The following is a 22,704-nucleotide window of genomic DNA, read 5'->3' as shown; positions in this document are numbered from 1 at the left end:
ACACCCATGCACCCATGTCTGAACTGAACACTGAGTACTGTGCACTTGAAAACAGTGTGAAGCTGGACAGAGCGGATTCTGCCCAGGTTAGCCAAAGTGTGATGCTGACCTCTGCCTGCAAACAGATGTCAAGGACCTTGTCTAGCACATTCCATAAGACTTTGACATAAAAAAACCTCAGAATGGGAGAGAAATAGAAGAAATGTTTTTAATTTAAAACAGCATTTAGAGTCTTTGTCATCCTGGTGGGCTGGGAAGGAGTGTTGTCCGTCCTCCCTGGCATTACTGACAAGGACAGCAAAGTTCTTTGTGCACACAGGGCCCAGCTAGCCTGCTTCACTCTGTGTTGGAAAAGCCCTTTGCTCTGTTTTTTGTTTCTTTGCAGAGAGACTCTAGGCCAGTGGTTCGCAACCGGTGGATCATGACCCCTTTGGCCAACCTCTATCTCCAAAAAATTATTTACGTTATAATTTATAACAGAAGCAAATTTACAGTTTTGAGGTAGCAGTGAAATAACAAAACATCACCACAACATACGGAACTGTATTAAAGGGTCACAGCATTAGAAAGGTTGGGGACCACTGCCCTAGACAGACTACATGTCCTGCCGAGTCTGACTTTTCTTGTTTCTAAGATGGAGGCAGTGGCTCCCACCTGACCTATTGTAAAGAGCAACTGAGGGGAGACTCTGAGGTGTGAAGGGTGGACAGACACTGGAATGACATTGGTATCTCATGCCTTACTGGGCAGGCAATGGCTTGGGGTCCCCATCCCAACAGATTCCTACTCCCTGAGAGGACGCCTCTTGGGCTTTCTTCCTACCCAGAAGACTCAGAGGTCTGTCCTTGCTGCTCCCTTCAGCTACGCAGTTGGGGTTGATCTCTGTGTATAGCTCCAGAGTAAGTTCTACAAAATGCATCCTGAATCCCACAACACCTGAAATCGGAATGATCCCTGACCTATCCCAGAGTTAGGCTGAGTGTTGGGAAGCCTAGGACTTAGCTCTGCATACCCTCTAATTTGCTCTATGACTTCAGGGTTTCATGTCTCCGGGCAAAAACTGAGGTTTTCACATCTGTAACTTAAAGATAACAGTGTCAGCTGTGCCCTGAACTACAGACCACAGCTCACAGGATGTGGGACTGTACTGAAAAGCCAATCCTGAGACCCTGAGGATTGGAACCCCACCTCCAGACAACTGTGAGTGTAAAGGAGAAGGCTGGGACAGACGGAGAAATACAAAAGTCAGTTTACACCAAAGGCAAGTAGCTCATAATTAGGTAACCTGTTGTGTCATGTGACAAAGGCCTGATATAAACAATTTATAAGGAGGAAAGGTTTCAGGGGTTGAAGATCATAGTCCTCTGGCCCTATTGCTTTGGGTCTGCGGTGGCACAGTACATCACAGTGGAGGGTGTGGTAGAGGCCTGATTCCTGTCTAACCTCCAGGAAGCAAAGAAAGGCAGGATGGGGCTGGGGTCCTAGCCTCCCTTTAAAAGCACACCTCCAAAGGGTGGTAGTGGTGCATGCCTTTAGTTCCAGCACTCAGGAGACAGAGGTAAGTAGATCTCTATGAGTTTGAGGCCAGCCTAAGCCTAGTTAATCTACAGAATGATTTCCAGGGCAGCCAGGACTACACAGAGAAACCCTGTCTTGAAAACAAAACAAAAAGCACACTTTCAGCAACCTAACTTTCCCAAACTTCTAATGGTTTTGCCACATCTCAGGAACACCACAGGTTAGAAACGAAGCCTTTAACACATGGGCCTTTGGAGACATTTAGATTCAAAATCATGGTATAGGTGCCCACTTTATGGCCAGAAGTCCGTTATACAAATGTAACGCTCATCAATTTTTTTATCGCTGAACTTACTTGTTGGTCTTCCTCCCAAGGGTCCAGCCCCTAGGTGAGGACAGGAGGTCCAGGCCAAGGAGGCGAGAGGCACAGACATCACCGGGGGTTCGGTGAATGCAAACCGAGGGTGAGCGGCTGCAGACTCTTTTATTCTAGGAGAGAGAGGATGTTACATGGCTTTGGGAGACCAATCAGGGCCCTCCACAACATCTCCGAGCCTGCCATTGGTCAGTTGTCTCTGGGAGGACCCTCCACTGTAGGTCACCAGGTCACATACTTTCTGTCCACCCAACTACTTCCGTGGTCACGTCAGCAGAAGCTGCTCCAGCCCATGAGCCCTCGTGGCCCTTTGCCAGGAATGTCCACACTTTTCTGTCTGCATTCTTAGCAAGAAATGTATTCTGGTAGCTTCTAAATTGATTATCAGTGATAGTCCCAATTCAAATGTGGTGTCAGCTGGTAATCCCAGCACTGGGGAGACAGAGGCAGGTGGAGCTCTGTGAGTTCAAGCTGATCTACAGAGGCAACGATGGCTAAGCAGAGAAGAGTTTGAGGCCAACCGAATCCAGGACAGCCAAGGCTACGCAGAGAAATCCTGTCTCAAAAAAAAAAAAAAAAAAAAAAAAAAATTAAAAAATGAAGATAGACAGATGTGGTTTCAGATCCCCCAGGGATTGAACTCAGGTCATAAACTTTTCAGCAAGTGCCTTTACCTTCTGAGCCAGCTTGCCCATCTTGGAAACCTGAGTTGCTCAACTACAAGAAGCTCAGCTTTACCGCTATAGGAAACGCTGAATGTGGGGAACATCTTCCTCCCTGGGAACTCCTCCTACCCCCAAGGACTTTCTGTTTCCTTTCATTATACCTCTGGGATAAAGCAATCAGTTTGAAATCTTTACCAACTATGTAACCTCAGGCAACAAATGACATATTCCCTCCGTTGACTTCCCCATGAATAACTCTCTTGCTCTGTGGGAGACTGTGACGGTTACATCAGAGCCTGTGGCACATGGCAAGAGCACAACATGAAAGGGGAAGGTCATTTTCCCAAATACCGTTTCAACTCTTCAGCTGCCTAGAGCAGCTACTCTGCCCTGGGTGCTATTATGGGAGTTCTTGACTCCATTTCAGGAATGTCAAAAAAACTCTCAAAAAGTGCTCAAAATCGTGAGTGTGTTTCTTCTTCCCAAGGAAAGGGGTGCCCCCTTTGCCTAGCTTCTCCAGGAGCTCTGAGCTGCAGAGCAATAGTCATCAGGAATGGTAACAGACAGGCTGAGTAGAATTCTAACAGGCTCTGGTATTAACATAAAGCCAGCGAGAGAATGTAAGAGTTGCTGTTGTTGGTTTATCTTTGTGTATGCATGATATGTGTGTGCATGTTTATGCTGTGGACAGTTACACATGTGCCACCATGTGCATATGGAGGCCAGAGGGCAACCTCACAGGTCTGTCCTTACCGAAAACCTTGCTTGACACAGGGTCTCTTGTTCACAGCCGCACACACCAGCATACTAGCTCACAGGTTTCCAGAAATTCTCTTGTCTTGGTCTGCCATCTCACTGAAAGATGCTGGAACTACAGGTGTGCAGCTTGCATGGCCATTACCACAGGAATCACTTACTTTGAAAAAGAAAAGGAAAGAAAGAAAGAAAGAAAGAAAGAAAGAAAGAAAGAAAGAAAGAAAGAAAGAGGTGATGGGAAGGAAAGGGAAAGGAAGGGAAGGGAAGGGAAGGGAAGGGAAGGGAAGGGAAGAGAAGGGAAGAGAAGGGAAGAGAAGGGAAGAGAAGGGAAGAGAAGGGAAGAGAAGGGAAGAAGGGAAAAACTTGTATGGAAAAGACAGTTCTCAAAAACAGGCTCCTGGTCCTGGAGCAGAGGCGGGGGGGGGGGGCGTTACACAAGGAAGCCAGGGATGCTGTGAAAACAGATGCCATTCTGAGACAGCTGCCCAAGCTCCAACATCTGCCTGTCTACCTAAAGCAGTGGTTCTCAACCTTCCTAATGCTGTGACCCTCTAATACAGTTCCTCATGTTGTTGTGACCCCAACCATACAATTTATCTTGCTACTTCATAATTGTGATTTTGTTACTATTATGAACTGTAATGCAAGTATCTGATTTGCAGTATATCTAATATGCAACCCCCAGGTTGAGAACCACTGATCTAGACTCAGAAAAGCCAAGTTCTGAGCAGCCCCAGGATATCACCAGGGACAGTACAGAAAGTAAAGCATAACAGACTTAAGTCTGACCCCAAGAACTAACCAAGAAGATTCCCAAAGGCCCTTTCTGTCCCCACCTCTCTGGGAAATTCCCTTCAGAGCCCTGCACTGGGAACTTGTCATCACTGAGGCCCCTGGACCGAATCAGGAACATTCCAATCTCTGCCCTTTGGCCTGCTCATCCCTCAGCCAGGAATGCCTACCCTTCTTTGAGGGTATGCCTTTCAACTTCTGTGTCAAGTCTCCACTCAAAGGAAATCCCCACTATCCTCCTTCTGTTCTCTGAAATCAGAAAATCCTGTTTATAATCCAGTCAAAGAATGTCTAATAGCTGTTATATACATGTGATTTTGTAACTTGAAAAGAGTTACTTTATAGATAGAAATTATAGATAAAGGCTGCCCTATGTTTTGAGGATTCTTCCTTATCACTCCCACAGCCAGATGAGGCTGTTCCAAGGGCTTCCCAGGAGGGCCCTGACCGCTGGGTGACCCCTGGGTGGGGTCCTGTTCTCCTTCAGGAGGGAGGTTACAGCCCTCTTATCACCAGAAGGTAATAAAGTCATTTCCAGGCAATTAAAATCCTAACCAATTTAAGTCATTTACAGCTCCAAACAATTACACAGTGATTCTTATCCCCAAGAATCCCAAGATGTTGTTTGAAGAGGGACATAATGGCAGAAGTAGTCGGGAGGAAAAAAAAAAAAAAAAAAAAAGATGGTGGCTGGAGCGTAGGAACGAGATTTCTTTCCTTTGGTTTTCTTTATGCTTATTTAGCATACACAGTAACTGCTTCTCTTGTGGCATTTTCATGCTTAGTTTTCACTCTCAACTCTCCCCATCTCCTTGTCCCCATCTGCACCTGTACCTTTGTGGTGCCACTATCTGCCTCTTCCACATTCACACCAATTGAGCTCTATAATCTCTTCCCCTCTCCTTTGAAGCCCCGGATCTTAGCCTTTCAGGCCTCTGGTTCCCTATCCTCAACACACACTCCCAATTAAATGTACATATATGAAACTTAGAAGCTAAGATCTGCATATAAGAGAGAACATGTGATATTTGCCCTTCTGAGCCTGAGTTATCCTACTTAATATTATACTTTCAAGTTCCATCCTTCCTAAGTATCTCAATCCCTCCATAAGAATCAGGCTTCTCTTAGTGCCTCATGAAAGGTACCCAATTGAACACAGGCGGGGGAGTTGTGAACCTAGGTGTCCCTCCTAAAGAAAGGGACCTGTCATGTGTCCCGGGTTCTAGGAATATCCACAGCACAGAAAGCAGGCTCCTTGGGAGATTTTAACTCAGTGACAGCCAGGCGTCTCTGACTGTGACCATTGAACCTATCTTCCCACCAGGAGTCCATGAACACACAGCAAAGCTGGGCAAGTATGGATCCAATCATCATGCTGTCCCTCAGACTGAATGAGATCCTGTTCCAAAGCCCTACATGATCTTAGGGTGGGGACTTTCCCCAGCAGAGTCACCTATAAAAGACAGGGGGGAAGACCCCGTTTGTATGTCCCACTTGAGATGGCCTGGAGAAACAGGAAATGATGGATAAAAATTATCTGTAAGAAGTCAGAGAAGGGATCACCAACTAAAGGACACAGGGGGTTACTTCCAAAGGTGAAGGGAAGAGACTTTGCTGAAGGTGTCAAAGGGGATGAACTAATTATGTAGAAAGAGGTTCAGCAAACATCCCAGGAAGCAGAGAGCTGCCCAGCAGGTGGAGTGGGACATCTGAGAGCAGTAGATGGTCAGTGGGCAAACACTGGCACAGCTACGTATCCCAAGCACTATCTAAGTCAGATAAATAGTGGAAGGTAAGTCAGTGTGCCACCCTGATGCCCATATTCTTGTGGGTAGAAGATACCCAGAAGACCAGGAATACTAAAAGAGACTCTTCCCTTCAGGGAGCTGAGAAGGTTTGACCTGGGTGACGGATTATTGTGTCAATTACTCTTCTCATTGCTGTGAAATATATATATATATATATATATATATATATATATATATATATATATATATATATATATATATATATATACACACACACAGCATCTTAGGGGAAGAAAGGTTTATCGCTCACAGACAGAGGAGAGAGTCCACCTCAGCAAGGAAGGTGTGGTGGCAGGGGCTGAAGGCAGCTGGTCATATGGTGGCCACAGTGAGGAAGCAAGAGTAAACATGAATGGGCGGGGCTGTATGTAAATTCGGTGACTCACTTCCTCTGCTGGGGATCCACCTTTTAAATGGTCTACAACCTTCCCAAATAGCACCACCAGTCAGGGGCCAAGTGGTCAAATCTGTGAGCCTGTGGGAGGCAGTTCACATTCAGACACAGCAGTCAGTGAAAAAAGGTGGTCCAAGGAAGGCAAGGGAACCGGAAAAAGTTTCTGCCTAGTCAAAGCCCCAGGTTGAGGCCTAAGGAAGAGATAGAAGCCAGCCCTCAGGAGACCAAGGGTATTGTCTCAGGATGCCATCTCAATAGTGCAAAGGCTCTGACATGGGGGGTGTTACATGTTCAAAGAATACCCATTTGTTCTTACTTCAAGGGCTCCCTCATTGAGCCGAATAAGATCTCACAGTCCTTGACAATGCCATGCATAGCTTAGCTCAGCCTCAGTTTCCCATCTAACAACTTCAAGTCAGGGCTACTTTCAAAGATGATGTCTGGGTAAGTGAGCACTTCTTTAAAAAATAGTGGAATGCCTCTCCTGCCCCAAAACGAGAACTGGTGTTCTCAGAGTGTTGGCAGGAAGCTAGGAACAGAGCCACCTGGCATTTCTGATACCCAGTAAGTGCCAACTGTTGTCATAGCTACTGTGTGCGTTCTAGGGAAGTGTTTGTTGTGGTCTCTGCTCATAATCCCCTGAACTTCAGAGCTCTCCATCCAGAACATATGCCTTTCATTGCTTATCCTTAGTGTGAACTGCCAAGTGTATCATGAACCTGACTGAGGAGCTGCTTTGGGGTTCTGTTGTTGTTGTTGTCATTTGAAACAGGGCCCAACATGCAGCACACAGGCTGAATGTATTCCACAGGTCAACACACTTCACACATTAACATCCCATCAGCCACTCATAGCAGAGCTTCATGCTCCGAATGGCTTTCTTCCTGGTCCTACAGCACTACCATTCTCTGTGAGGTGGGAAAGGGAGGAGGGCAAAACTGCTAATCTTCAAAGCACCATTTTCTTATATAGATGCTTCTTAAAACTGGATTGTAACCACTGAAAGAGCCATCTCTAATCCAAACAAGGACATTATTTAGTACCTTTTCTTTATTTAAAACATAAATTCCACCTTTGAGGCTAGCTTACTTATTTGTTTATTTGCTTACTTATGTGAGCATGCTCATCTATGTGATTGTGAATATAGGCATGCTCAAGTGCACCTGTGGAGGCCAGAAGGCAGCTTTCCATCATACTCCTCCCCTTCCATCTTGTCCCATGTTCACGGCTTTCCACATGATGCTACACGTGATCTGCTGAGCACAGACTCTGATGTTCTGAATCAGAAATGTCCTCCACAAGCTTAAGTTTGAATCCCTCATCCCCAGCTGCTGATGTTCTGGAAACTTTAGAAGGTGCATCCTAGCTGGCAGAGGTAGGTCACTAGGAGCAGGCCTCTGAATGTGTCTGTTGCTCTCTGATTTGTGGTCCATAGCCATGTGAACAGCCTTCTGCCATGCACCCACTGCCATGAGTCAAGCTGCTCCAGAAGCCATCCCTGCAGCAAGGGCTAAAACTGTGAGCCAAGATAATTCTCCCACCCTTCAGTTGCTAATATTGGATGTTTAGTCACAGTATTTCAAAATTAGTGCAAGTACCTAATCATGCTGTGGAGACAGATGAAGCTCAAAGAGGCTAAGCAATTTGTCTCTGGTGTTAGAGCTTGGAACTATACAGACTAGATCCAGAGAACAGTTCTTCATTCTGAGGAGGCCAAAACTCCTTTCTCTACCCCTCACATGCTACACCAGTTCCAAGGCTTCCTCAGATCACTCATGGGAACTGCAAAGTTGGAGGCCCTATAAGAGAGGATAGGGATGAGAAAGGAAGGCCACTAGGCTGCTTTATTTTTCTGTGTCAGAAAAAGAGTTCAATTCCTGAAACGGTAATCTCTCCAGGAACAGGATAAGAACTTAGAAAGGTAGAGGGACTTGCCCAATGTTAGATAGCCAGTGAGAATTAAAGGCCACAAAAATGGGTCTCTGACCCACAGGACAGAGAGCCCAGATAATTCTTATTTTTTAAATTTTTTATTATCATAGTGTATGTGGTGTATGTGTGTGGGAGAGGGCACAAGAGTGTGAGAGCTGAGGTATGCACGTGGAAATAAGAGAACAAATTTCAAGAACTAATTCTTTCCATTCACAGTGGTATCCAGAGACTGAGCTCAAGTTCAAGGTTGCATGGCAACTGCTTTAAGGCACTGAACCATCTCCATCACCTTCAGAAGATTCTTTAATCATGCCCTACCTTTCTCTTTACATACCCAAGATACCCTCCTGCCCTCCCGGCACTGAGAGAAGGCCTTTGGCAGCAGCATTCCAACCCAGGGCCCTGTTTAGGGGGTACCATTTGGGCCCACAGAGGCTCATCAGCCCTAACACTTCAACAGCTGCCATCTGCAGCCTCAGAGTGCCTACACATCTTAGCACTGAGGGTTGTCAGCCACCCAGGAAATGCCTGGAGGTCTTGAACTTCTGAACTTCTGGCTCACCTCTGCCTGAACCCAATAATATAGCCTTTGCTGATATTACTTTATAGTCAAGATTGTAAATACTTCCTTGGTCCCACTTTATGGCTGCTAGATAAAAACATCTGCCTGGAATGAGGCTCTGGAGGAAAGCTCTCCATACAAGGTGGCATTGTCACAGCACAGAGAAGGGAGGCTGATGAGACCCTATGAGCCTACAAGCAAGATGTCACTCTGAGGAGCCTTGAGCCCAACTACCTCCAGAACCTCACAGTGTCCACATGCACCAGCCCAGGCACCTCCCCCGCTACCCCGACACAAGCCCTGGCTTGACATGGTATTCATTTGGGTCCTATGATATCTTCATTCCACAGGGTATGAATGAGACTTAGAGGGGCATGTGCCCACGGCCACGTACATCACCAAGCCAGAGCTAGACCATGGATACTGAGCACCGCCAACTCCATCCCAGCATATTCTGGAAATTGAAGCATCTGTCCATGGCCTAGTAGAATCTTGGACATCCCGAGGAAAGACAGACTCAATGCACACACACACACACACACACACACACACACACACACACACATATATTTACTAGCCACCGTAACTGCATAGGTTAGGGATAATCCCATCCTCACTCTGAGGACCTTGTTGGCCTGAGCCCCAGAGACCAGTGGAAAGGTAGAAGCAGAAAAGTGTCTGAAGCCCTGCTCCTCCATGAATGCAAGTAAGAACAGTGGGCTAAGAGTGCCCAAGTCAGTACCCAAGGAGACTTTCAGACACTTGCATCCAGGCCTAGGCCCCATTCTCACTATGTGTGTTAGTCACAGATAGTGTTGTTTGAGCCTCTGTGCCCTTGTCCATGGACCTACACATGTACAGGCAAAGGCCACCACATGGCAAATGTTGGTCCTGGGTTCAATAGGAGTGAGCACCTTCCTGCCTTCCCATGATGACCCATAACTGTCCCTTTGCGAGTCTCCTTCTGCCTTAATTTAAACAAGCCCTCAATCTGTATGGTTGATTTCATGTCACCTTCTTCCCTGTGTCCTCTGATCCAGGAGAGAAAGATTCCAGGGTCTCCGAAGACATCCCATTACCACCATCGCCACTGCCCCCAACACCTGGGAATAGAGCCGTTGTGAACTCAAGGACTACAGTCTGACTCAGGGTTCGGCATGGCTGGACAGAAGTGCCTCTACGTGTAGCTGTTTTAATCTTTCCTTGCAAATCAATAACTGCTTACTTTGGGGCAGTTTTAATTAGCGAAGCCCTGCTGGGTGTTCCACTGATAAAGCGGCCTGCTCTTCATGCTAAGTGTGCCAGGCGCCTGCCAGCTTTATCACTGCTGCTGTTGGGATGAAATCCTCTCTCCTGGGCCAGCTGGGGCCTCTGAAGTTTCTGCTGGGGAAAGGGGCCTTCTGAGCATCTGGGCTTGCTCTCCCGATAGTAAAACCCTTAACACCGCCTATGGACAAAGGGGGCTTTCTTCAGGGGCAGAAAGCAACCCTTCTAAGGCAGTGAAGTTCCCCTGCCCTAGGCTTTCCAGGCTCCCAAATGAGCCATAAATGTGGAGAGCACAGAGATTTATTAAGTCTCTGCTGTGGACCAGCAGCAGCACACTGTTTTTACAGTAGGATCCTTTGGTCTCTAGAGATGGCCACACCAACCCTGTTTCCTCAGCGAAGTCTCAGTGCAGAGGTCAGGGCACTCCCCAGGGTCAGAGGATCAGCTACAAGATGCCCATCTCGATGTTTCTCTGTCTCTGTTACAAAAGTAACTCCCTACTGGAGGAACAAACAATATCTGAACAAAGTAACAAAATGCTTCCAGAGCTGGAGGAGCAAAGACCTGAGTTCAAATCTCATATATGCCCCTTGTTAATACTGTGGCTTCAGACAACCAGCTAGATTCAGCTTCTGTTCTGTAAATAGCCATCCTGAAAGTCCCGGCCTCCCAGGGTCAAATGAGGAAACTATGTTGTGGATGAAATGTGCCACCTACTGGAGGAACCCTTCTTAGTGCTGGCAAGCAAGAGTTAGATACAGATGTTCGAGGTTGCTTTCTGTTGCTAAGATAAACACAGCCAAAGTCAACCTGGGGAGGAAAGGGTTTGCTCTGCTCTCAGTTCCAGCTAACAGTCCGTCACTGGAAGCAGTCTGGGCAGGAACTCAAGCAGGAACAAAGGCAGGAACCATGGCGGACAGCTGCTTACTGGTTTGCTCTCTAGCTCATTCATGCTCAGCTACTGTTTTTATATAGCCCTGGCCTACCTGTATAGAGAAAGTGAATGGCCACAGCGGTACAGTCCAACCTGATCAAGGCAATTCTTCACTTGAGGCTCCTATTCCTAACTGACTACTGGTTTCTTCAAGTTAACAATAAGCACTAGCCAGCTCAGGCCATGTCACATGATTCTCTTGACTTTCTTTTTTCCTTCCTTACCTGAATACTCATTTGCTGTGGGGGATCCTTGCAGTGGCCCCCACTCCACAGATGGCAAATCTAAGGCCGAGAAATGAGCCTTGACTAACTTGCTTGAGGTCTTTTGCTACTCACATTATTCTGAGATGAAGAAAATGATACTTTAAGATGTCATGTGGAAGCTAGGGGTGTAGCTCAGTTGGTGGAGTATTTGCCTAGGATGTATGAGGCCCTGGGTTCAACCTCCAGCAGTACCTAACACCAGTTCTTATAATCTGAGAACTTAGGGAGTTGAAGCAAGACCAACCTTGGATACAAGAGACATTGCCTGAGAGAGGGGCAACTGAGCTCCCAGAAATCCTCTACTATCCTTTACTCCCCAGTAGTAACATCTTACAAAACCATAGCACAGTGTCGCAGCCAAGAAGCACTGATGATACACTGATACAGATAGTAAGGGCCCTGAGCAGCCATGAAGATTCCCCCACATCATCCTTGCACACACATTCCTCCCATGTTCAGGGAGGCACAGTGTTCAGATGGCATAATGAATAAGAGTGTTTGAGACAGCATGAGGACCTGAGTTTGATTCCCAAGTACCAACATGAAAGCCAGGCGTGGCCCCACGTTCCTATGACCCCAGCATTGGGATCTGAGACAGGCAAACCACCAGAGTGTACTGACCACTACACCAAGGCAAAACTGTGAGCTGCAGTTTTAATGAGAAAACCTGCTTCAAGGTGGAGAACAGTAGAGGAACACATCCAGTGTCTTCATCTGATCTCAGGATGTGCAAGAATAGACACACACACCCACATCCATGCACACACGAATCCACACACACAGTCATGCACAAAATGGCAATAATATTTTTAAAAATGTTTGGAGAAGTTCCTTTATCCACCCTTTAATCAGATCCTCTGGCAAGGATCATCCTTGTCATTTACCTGAGGAGAGTGAACTGTCCCATTCATTCCAGAAGCATACTGCCTAGAACATAAGAATCTAGGTGGCATCTCTAAGGGAACTCAAAACTACATCATTCCTCAGGTCCCAGAGCCCCTCCTAGTCTGCCTTTTCCCTACTTCTCATAGTCATGTGTTTATTTCATCTTTATTGTTCAGTGATTTCAGTTGTAGTTATCAGGAAACAAAGGACAGTATATCTGCTCCATCCTCCTAGCAAATGTTGCATACATATTTTCATGAGAGAGTCTGGATTCCACCTGGGCAGTGGGGGCCCAGAGCACACTACCATATCCAAAGTAGGGAGGAAGTCCCCAGAGAGAAGTACACTGGAATGCAATTTGATGTCCTTATTACTGGGAAGACTTCAGAGGCTGTAGGCCAAAATCTGTTTTTAAGAAAGGCAGTTAAGAGCCCTGTTAGTACAGCTCAAACCTTTGTAGAACGTGACCAAAGACCACCCAGAGGCCCTGCACTCCCACCCCATTAGTATGTGAGCTATGCCATTTAAATATGCATGAGACCCACTTCTGAAAGTGCAGCTCTTGCTCTTGCCTTTTATTCATTCATTATTTATTGAATGCAACTAACTGGGGATAACAAACTCATAACTGCCTTTTAAATTGTGTTCTTACTTTGTTTCAAGTGAAGCATATCAGACACCATTTTAGATCTTATAAGCTGTGAATCTGTTTTAGCCAGTGCTGTGAGACCAAAGCTTGAATTAAAAGAAACCCACAGCTAAACAGTGTGCAAAAAGTGAGATTCTTTGGAGCACTCAGTCCTAAAGGAGATGTCATCATCAAACCCCTCCCCTCATGGTTCAAGGATCTATGTGGAAGAGGAGGTGGAAAAATTGTAAAAGGCAGCAGGAGACAGTTTCTTCCAGACACAACAGAAGTGATGCCCACATGAACTCACAGAGACTGTGGCAGTGCTCCCAAGGACTGCAACTCATTCAAGCCAAACAGGGTCCCAGGATTAAAAAGGGAAGGAGGGACAAGGTCCCACGCCTCAGCCAAAAAGAAATCTTTAGCTAGCCCTCTCTGGCAAATGGAAAATCAGTTTTCTCCAATGGAGTCTCACTTGACCTATCAGCCACACTCCAGGACAGGCCCCATGCCCAAAAGTGTTTTTTGTTTCATTTTGCTTTGCTTTTTTTTTTGTTTGTTTGTTTGTTTGTTGTTGTTGTTTTTTTTTTTTTGTGTGTGTGTGTGTGTGTAGTCTTTGCTTGTTCGTTTTGCTTTTTGTTTTTTGTGGGTGAGGAATGTTTCTTGTTTTTTTTGGGGGGTTGACTTTGGTTTTATTTCTTGTTTGTTGTGAGAGAAAGAGAAGAGAACATAAGACATAAGATTGGGTGGATAGAAATGTGTAGAGAATTGAGGGAGCTGGAAAGGAAAAAACAGGATCAAAATATATGAAGATGATTTTTTTTCAACAATTAAAAAAAAAGAACAAGAAAATTTAAAGCTTTTTTTAAGTGGAAAAAAAAATGTTACTCCAGCTTTAGTTGGTTTTGTGAATGTGCAACCCATGGCCCTGGGGACCGAAGGTGAGAAGTTCACAGTGATGGTCTATAAAAAAGCTCCATCAGGAAGCCCATTTAGCACCCATTCACATGAAAATTGGAAATACAGGACAGTTCTGATCTGTGGGGAGTGGAAGCTAGCAGACAGCTATTTTCTCTTTCTGTACTTATGAAGATGATTCTGAAATATAATCCAGAAGACTTCTAGAAAGTTCCTGAGGATTGAATACCAGTTCTCCTAGAGAGAGTCAAGAATGCAGGAGAAGGATAACACATCTTTGTGTTGGCTTCCTATCCTCTGTGTTGATTCTTATCAATCCTCACTCTGCCTCTCTGGAATGACATCAAATAAACAAATAAACATTTTGTGGGGAGACAAACTAGGACACTGGATACCACAAGTGACCCTACAAAGCAACCCTAAAGATTCAGTACTACAAATAATTCCCCAATTCAGTAGCAATCTCATGGTTGACCAGGATAAAATACAGACAGTGAATGGTTGTGACATTGAACCAGTCTGGAATAATAATTACAGAGACTGTGGGGTAGGATAGCTTTTCTTAACCACTTGAGAAACTTTGAAAGCAAAAATCTGATATGCCAGCCCACAGCAGAGGTGTGCTCCACCTATGTTTGTGTAAGGATACCCTCACTGCTTACAGCAGAACATGCTGAAAATCAGGCCTGAGATCTAATTGTAGTCCTTAAAATATTACAGAGGACACTGAACTCATAGCCTCAGTCTTTTTTGATAATCAGACTACTCAGAGAAAAATCTGTGAGACCCTAAGACAAAGGGGTCTTATACTTAGATAAAGTAGCTTGAGAATATTGAACCCCTATTTCTCTGAATGCATTAGACTGTAGGATATTCCTTTGCCATTTATAGAGGAAAGGGTCATCCCTTCACTTAGGGACCCCAAAAAGAGTTTTTCTAAGGCCTGCATCTCACTCATTGATGCTTAATGTCTTCCCTGAACTGCCTTATTGTCTTCAGATTAATAAGTAAATGGCAGGACAATGAAATATGGCAGAACAATGAAAAATTGTTCTTAGCCGAAGTAATACTTCCAAGAAGAAGTTGCAAAAACTAGCTAATAATCACTCTTGTGGGACCTGATCCTTTTGTGAAAAGAATGGAAAGGGAAGAATCATCAACATGAAGACACTCACTTGAAATACGTCCTGTCGCCATGCTAATTCTGCTGAGATGGTTCCATATATATATATATATATATATATATATATATATATATATATATGGAGAGAGAGAGAGAGATGTTCTATAGTGTAATGGGGGAGACAGTTCAAGTCAGTAAAGTTTCTGCCTTGCAAATATGAAGACCTAAGAGGCAGTTCCAGAATCCAAAAAAAATTGAATGAGGTAGCACATACTCCAGTGCTCAAAAAAGTCCAGTGTTGTTGAGATAGACAGGCAACTCCCATGTTAGCCAGACAGATTAGCCTACTTGGTGAGCTCCAGGTCAGAAGGAAAACCTGCCTCAAAAAGAAGGTAGATGGCATCTAAGAAATAACATCAGAGAGCCCTCTCTAGCCTCCATACAGACATCTGCACACAGAGCACACACATATGCAAAAGATAAAAGCAAAGAAGAAAAAGCTATTGCTTAACAGGCGATGTAAAGCTTCTGGAACTGGTTGAAATAGCACTTGGATTATGGGGCAGAGGCTGGAAGAGGCAGGTTAGCTGGCTTCATTATCTAAAATGAGCAAGTTCCTCAAGTGGTACACTGTGGAGGTGGAGTAAGGCAGGGAGAGACTGCACCTTCCAGAACATGAAGCTGGTTTCCCAGCAAGCCATCGTGCCATCCTAAGGATTTCCCTTTAGGATCATTACCAACATCCAGTGGCTTACCCTGGATTTTACCAAGGGTCTGTACATGGGCCTTTTATGTGGGAATGTGGACTGAAAAGAAAAAAGTGAAAATAAGGGGTATAAATAGGAAAGAAGAAAGGCCAATACAAAAACCCATCATCCTTTTGCTAACAGTGAAGATGCTGCAGTGGGCTAGGATATTCAGTGTCTGTAAGGCAGGGAATTCAGAGAGCTGGATGGCACCTCCTTGTCAAATCCCAGTTGGATAATTTCTGTGGGGAACAAAGGCTTTCACTCAAGCATTACTTTAAGGAGAACCTAGACTTAGGTGTCTAATTCCAGTATTGATGAAGCCCAGTAAGGCCAGATGGTCTACTCCCTCTTACAGATACCTAAAGTCACCTGAGAGAGAACTGAGGACATGCCCTGTGGCCCCATCTGGCCTTTCTCACTGCCGGGTTTTGAAAGAACAGAGATATTCCAAGATCCTCTGTCCTACATGACCCCATGTGGTTCTCAATTCTATAGTTTACTGTCAGACTTGTCACCTGTCCTAAGTTCAAAATCCATTATTATTATCACAGTGGTGATGGGTAATTAAGCAACAAGTGTGCTAATCTCATTAAGCCAGTTTTTAAATTAATTTATTTTAATGCATGTAATTAGCTAATATGATAATGCTTTCTTTCATCCAGAGACAGCCTGCAGGCTCTCCAAGCTTCGTGTGTTATGATTAATGGATTTTCACACATTGAGAAGGAAGGAGTGTAGGGAATTGCTCAAAGGCACATAGGCCTCTGCTGGGGTTACTTAGCCCATGGGAATGCCCTGACCCTTATCTGTTGATCTAGTCTCCCATCCTTGGGCACAAACTCTATCAGGCTGTACTATATTTGTCCTTGCTGGTCTCCAACCTGGAAATTCCTACCCTCTTTCCTCTTTAGTTAGCTATTCTACTTTGTTGCTATGATAACCACCATGACCAAAACAACAGAGGGAGAAAAGGGTTTATTACTTATTACAGGTTAGAGTCCATTAACAAGAGAAACCTAAACAAAAAAACTGTGGAGGATGTTGCTTACTGGCTTGCTCTCTGTCATAGTTACTGTTCTATTTCTGTGAGGAGACCTCTGGGCAAGGCAACTTAATGAATGAAGCATTTAAGCAGGGGCTTCCTCACACTTTCAGAGAGTTAGTTCATAACCATCATGGTGGGGCCCATGGATGTGGTGGAGGCAGGTGCTGGAGCAATAGCTAAGAACTTACATCTTATCTACAAGACAGATGGAGAAAGTGACAGAGAGAGACAGAGAGATTGGTCCTGGCATAGGCTTTTGAAACCTCAAAACCCACCCAAGTGACACACCAACTCCAACAAGGTCTTACCTTCTCATCTTTTCTAACATTCCACCACTGTAAACCAAACATTCAAATATATGAGCCAATCCTCCATTATCTGCATCTCTATCAACATTATCTTTCAAGGTCCCACAGAACAGCTTACTAATCTCCAGGTACTCAATGGCTTTTCCAGTCTCAGGTCCACAGTCTTGCCTAAAACAACATGGTTAGGTCTCTCACAGAAATAGTTATGTTCCTGATACCAATTTCTGTTGTAATTTGCTTTTTGTTGCTGTGCTAAAACATTATGACAAAAGAAACTGGGGGCCAGGGGACACTACATCTTACAGGATAGAGTACAACATCAAAGCCTGACCAGAAGCTCAAGGCAGGAATTAAAACAAAGACCATGGAGAAACACTGTTTACTTACTTGATCTTCCTGGATTACTCAGCCTGCTTTTCTGCTGACTTGACTGCTCGGGCCAATCTGATGAAGGTAATTTCTCAATTGAAGGTCCCTCTTCCAAAGAGACTCTAGTTTATATTGACAGATACTAACCAGCATATTAGCCATGTCACCCATCCTTCCAGACTCAGCTCATAGGTCACCTCCTGCAAGAGCCTTCCAAAACATACCTCTACCAGTCAAGTTAAACGGCTTTCCCGAGGCCCTACAGTAGCTAGAAGTGAAGCATCTTTGTGCTTGTGAGATACTCAGTGGGTAAAATAGTTGCCACGCAAGCTTGAGGATTTCAACTGAGATCCCCAGGATCCACATAAGGTTGGGTGTGGCAGTGAACCTCATCTATAATTCCAGCACATATAAGGAGATGGGAGGCTGGGACAGGAAAACCCCAATGAACTCATAGGTCAGTTAGCTTAACATACACCAAAGCAAAGTAACAAAAGAGGCCCGGTCTCAAACAAGGTGGAAGGGGAGAAAAGGCTTTATGACATCCTACAGGTTAGAACCCATTACTGAGGGAAACCAAGGTAGAAACTCAAGGCAGGAACCTAGAGGCAGGAACTAAAGCAGAGACCATGGAGGGAGCTGCTTACTGGCTTGTTCTTCATGGCTTGCTCAGCCTGCTTTCTTATAGAACCCTAGACCACCTGCCCATGGGTGACTCCACCCACAGGTTGTCCTCCGATCTTTACACACATACCATGGCACACTTGTGGCTATACTCACACACATAAACAAACAATTTCTGTGCAAGAAAAGTCAGAGTTTGCAACAACAGCATCAACAAACACAGCAATGTTAGTGCACACAGCACCTCTTCACAAGGCATTTGCCCACACATGTTGTAATCACCTTCATTTAGAATCCTCGCCCTGGCATGCAACAGTGTGTTTCACATTAGTTTTGGAAGATGTAAAAAGCTTAGAATAGTCATGCAGTTTTCCCTGATCATCCGTGAACACTAGGGCTCATGTCTGCATTTGGCGGGCTCCAAAGCATGCGGCCTCAGCTGCTTCACAGTCTTTTTTATTGTCATTGCTGTTGTTTTGTTTTTCCTTTTTATTTATTTTTCCCTAATATATTACATCCTGACTGCAGATTCCTCTGCCTTCCCATTCCCCAACCTCACCTCCCCCACTTCCTCATTCCCCCAGATCTACCCCTTTCACCTCTCCTCAGAAAAGACCAGGTCTTCCAGGAACATCAACCAAATACAACATAACAATAAGCCACAATAAGACCAGGTACATATTCTCACATGGAGAATATGTGAATATTACAAAGAATCCAGTAGGAGAAAAATGGTCCCAAAGGTAGGCAAAGGAGTCAGAGCCAGCCCCCACTCCCACTGTTAGGAACCTCATAAGAACACAGAGTTATACAGCCATAACATATGCAGAGTACCTTCAGGCTCCCTGATATCTGTGAGCCTGCTTGAGTCCCGGTCAGTTGATTCTGTGGTCCATGCTCTCATGGTATCCTTGATACCTCTGGCTTCTCCAATCCTTCCTCCCCCTCCTCTGCAGGACTCCCTGAGCTCTGCCTAATATTTGGCTGTGAGACTCTGCATCAGTTCCCATCAGTTGCTGGAAGAAGTCTCTCTGCTCTCTCAAATGGTGGTTCTGCTATGCTCAGGTCCCAGCACATCTTGCAGGCATAACAAACTGTAGGTGGGAGGTTTTGTGCTGGGTTGGTGTCCCAGTCCCTCTACTTGAGGCCTTGCCTAGTTGCAGAGGATGGTCAGTCCAGGCTCCACGTCTCCCGTTACTAGGAGTCTTCACTATGTCACCCTTATAGATTCCACAGTTCACAATGTACTAGATTTCTACCTTGCTCCAAATGCCATCGATTCCAGTATTCTCTCCCTCCACCCCTCACACCTGATACCCCCTGTTCCCATCCCCACCCCAACCCCAGTCTACCTTCAAAATCTATTCAATTTTCCCTTCCCAGGAAGACCCTTATAACCTCCCTTAAGCCCTCCTTGTTACTTAGCCTCTCTGGATCTGTGGGTTATAGCATAATTATCCTTTAATTTATAGCTAATATCCACTTATAAGTGAGTATAAGTGTGCCTCAGCCACTTGAGATTCCTCTGTTGAAAATTCTGTTTAGATCTGTGCCCCATTTTTTTGATCTGAACATAATATTTTATAGACCTTGAAAGAACGATACTCAACATCATATGGAAAAACAAAAAAATTCAAGATAGCTAAAACAATTCTATATAATCAAAGAACATTCAGAGTTATCACCATCACTGATTTCAAGCTGTACTACAGAGCTGTAGTAATAAAAAGATCAGATATTAGCATAAAAACAGACACACTGACCAGTGGAATATAACTGAAGACCCAGACATCAATCCACACACTTGATTTTTCATGAAAAATCCAGAAATATACACAATCAAAAAGAACATTTTCAATAACTAGCACTGGTCTAACTGAATGCCTGCATGTAGAAGAGTGCAAATAGATCCATATTTATCACCCATAACAAAATTAAGTCCAAGTGGATCAAAAACCTCAACATAAAACCAAAAACACTGAATCTGGTAGAGGGGAAAGTGGAGAAGAGCCTTGAACAAATTGACACAGGAGACAACTTCCTGAACAGAACACCAACAGTTCAGGCACTAATATCAACAATAAACAGAACCTCATGAAACTGAAAAGCTTCTGTAAGGCAAAGTACATTGTCAATAAGGACAAAATGGCAGCCTACAGATAGAAAAAAAGATCTTCACCAGCCTTACATCCAGCACAGGTCTAATATCCGAGATATATAAAGAACTCAAGAAACTAGACATCAACAAACCAAGTAACCCAATTAAAACCAGAGTCTTGTTTGTTTCTGACTTTCCTCAATGCTCCAGCTCCAGGCTGGCTCCCCAAGTATCTCTGTAATGAATGCATGCCCTCACAAACCCCGTCAAATTCAGATCTTGGAGTAAGAGACAAAAAGACCCAGTGGCTAAAAGATGATGGGCAATCTTTGATCTGGAGAACTCTGCACTAATGGTCCTTCAAGGTAAGGTTTAAGGATATTAAAAATACTGTTGATAGGGCAACATTGTATTCTAAGACTTAAAAACAAACAAAAAAAAATTGGTTCCATTAGTTGCTAAAATGGTAATCAACTAGTTGAATGTGAGTCTTATTGCTATGGTAACCATAAAGCCCAGAGGTAATAAATAAAGAGGCCTTGCCTGTGGTGGGAAGTACATTCTGTTTCGAATCCTCCATCAAACAGCATCACTCTATTAGTCGTTAAAAATTGGAATAACACCCTTGACAATAATTTTTATTGCTTTACCTGTAAAACATAAGGGTAAAAAATAATTTTGTCAACTGGAAAGTGTTGGTAATAACTCAGGAGCATTGGTGAGAGGCCTAAGGTCTGGCTCCCTGTGAGTAGCTAAATTGGGGCTGTGAAAACTGCTTTGGTAAAATTCTTTTCTCTCCTTCACTTCTAGCGTTCTCTGGGTTGACAGCAGCTGTCTGTAGCTTGTGACCTATATGTGAGATTATCTTGTGAGTGAGTGAATGTGTGTGTGTGGTAAGTGTGCGTTCATGTGAGACCAGACATTGACATCTTTTATGCCTCTCTACCTTGATTGTTTTAATCGTTTGAGAATTTCATAGATGTATATAATGTGTTTTGATCAAATCCATCCTCCATTCCCCCTCTTACCTCTCTCCAGGATCACTTTTCTTCCCAATTTCATGCCCTCTTTTTTTTTTTTAACCCAGTGACTCTTATTAATGCTGCCTGCACATGCATGATTGCAGTGTCTCTTACTGAACCCCCGACTCATCAGTTGGTTAAAGTATACAGCTCTGCAGATCCACCTGTCTCCCTCCCTGAAGCCTTCACCTCCTGCCTCCCGGTACTGGGTACATGCCATCACTCCCAGCTTTCTATTTTTTTTTTTAATGAAGGTACATCCATGTTCAGGTCCTTATGCTTGTGCAGCAGGTACTTTGCCAGCTGAGCCATCTCCTCACGCAAGGCCGAATCTCTCAATCTGTAAATAAGACAATGTAGATTCTATTTCACTAGCTGAGTGGTGCCACATCCCAAGAACTGCCTTAGCCTGCAAACCTGAGAGAGTTGATTCACAGGAAGTGCCTGGACCAGGCTGAGTAAATAACTCAGTTGGTAAAGAGCTCTCCTAGTTCCCTGCACACACATAAATAGCAGAGCACGGTAGCACGCCTTCGTAATCCCAGAACTGGGGAGGCAGAGACAGGCAGATCCCGGGGTTTTTAGCCAGTTAGCCTTGCCTACTTGACAAGCTCTGAGGCAGTGAGAGTTCCTGTCTCAGACATGGTGAATGGCCCCTGAGAAATGATACCTGAACACACACACACCTCAAGTTCCTACCTCTAATTTACTTGGAAGATGGACAAAACAATATGGAGTAGAGCTGGAGTTTATTAAAGGGGTTTGTTTGTTTGTTTGTTTGTTTGTTTGTTTGTTTGTGAGTAACAAATTTAAGCTCTGGGGCTAGTAAGTAGAGAGACATGTAGATATGGGCATCTCAAAAAAGTCATGTTCCATTGTATTATGATGACCATGCAGAGAACTTTGCTGGGGTTTGAAGTGATCTTCAAAGGGTTGCTAAGGAATTTAAAGGAGATTACAGGGTGCTTTCTATGGTGCACAGACAGGATTATAGCTGATAAGGTACCACTCTGATGACAAGAGTTGTAAGGGAAGCTAGGATATTTTCACTGTCAACAAGAGTTAACAGTCTTGTTTGTGGGATTCTTAGAAAATATCTGAGGGAAGAAGGAAGCCATACTCAAGGTCACCCTTACTCAGGCCTGGAGCCTGGCTTATTGCTGTTTTAACATTCTCACTGATAATATCTCTACATAAAAGGATGCAGTCTCTGTATTGGCAGCCTTCATAGCAAATGTTAATTGTGCTGCAATTCTTGAGTCTCAGCTATCAAGAGATTTGAACCAGACTCAGGATAGAGTAAAGGGCTCTTTTCCTTCTCATATCCTTCAAATTTGTCCTCTCTTTCTATCCTGCTCTATTCCACCTGTGAATGGACAAGGAACAAAGGTCCAGAGAGTGAACAGGAGAATCAGGACTTGTATCAAATAAAGAAGAAAAGTCTGGAAAATATCTGAGTGTTTAACAACCTAGAGAACATTATGGCCTTAGTGAGAGATGGTTTGCTAAGAAAAGTGACAAGGATCCCAATGGGAGTGTGGTGAAGAAGGACAGACAGGATGAGGGATGGAAGCATAGCAGGGAATCCATTTTATATAAACTCAGTCCTCTGGTGGCTAGCCCAGTCTCTTGATAACCACTGCACTCTCACAATGCTGTTCCACCC

At 44.5% G+C, this 22,704-nt stretch overlaps 1 long non-coding RNA gene across 1 annotated transcript in view; it reads right to left on the bottom strand.

The window, feature by feature from the left end:
* Nucleotides 1-20,565: 20,565 nt before the first annotated feature.
* Nucleotides 20,566-22,704, bottom strand: part of LOC129678352 (uncharacterized) — a 4,573-nt gene continuing 2,434 nt past the window's right edge. Inside the window, exons 2-3 of the long non-coding RNA XR_008720351.1 lie at nt 21,228-21,378; nt 20,566-20,666 (exon numbers count right to left, since the gene is read on the bottom strand). This is a non-coding gene — a long non-coding RNA (uncharacterized LOC129678352). The remainder of the gene's footprint in view (nt 20,667-21,227; nt 21,379-22,704) is intronic.

The sequence above is a fragment of the Psammomys obesus genome, unplaced genomic scaffold (genome assembly GCF_907164565.1).
Source record: "Psammomys obesus unplaced genomic scaffold, mPsaObe1.curated_primary_1811, whole genome shotgun sequence".
NCBI classification, from domain to species: domain Eukaryota; kingdom Metazoa; phylum Chordata; class Mammalia; order Rodentia; family Muridae; genus Psammomys; species Psammomys obesus.
The sequence above is the reverse complement of the archived record's forward strand: the minus strand, read 5'-3'. Positions and strand labels throughout refer to the sequence as shown.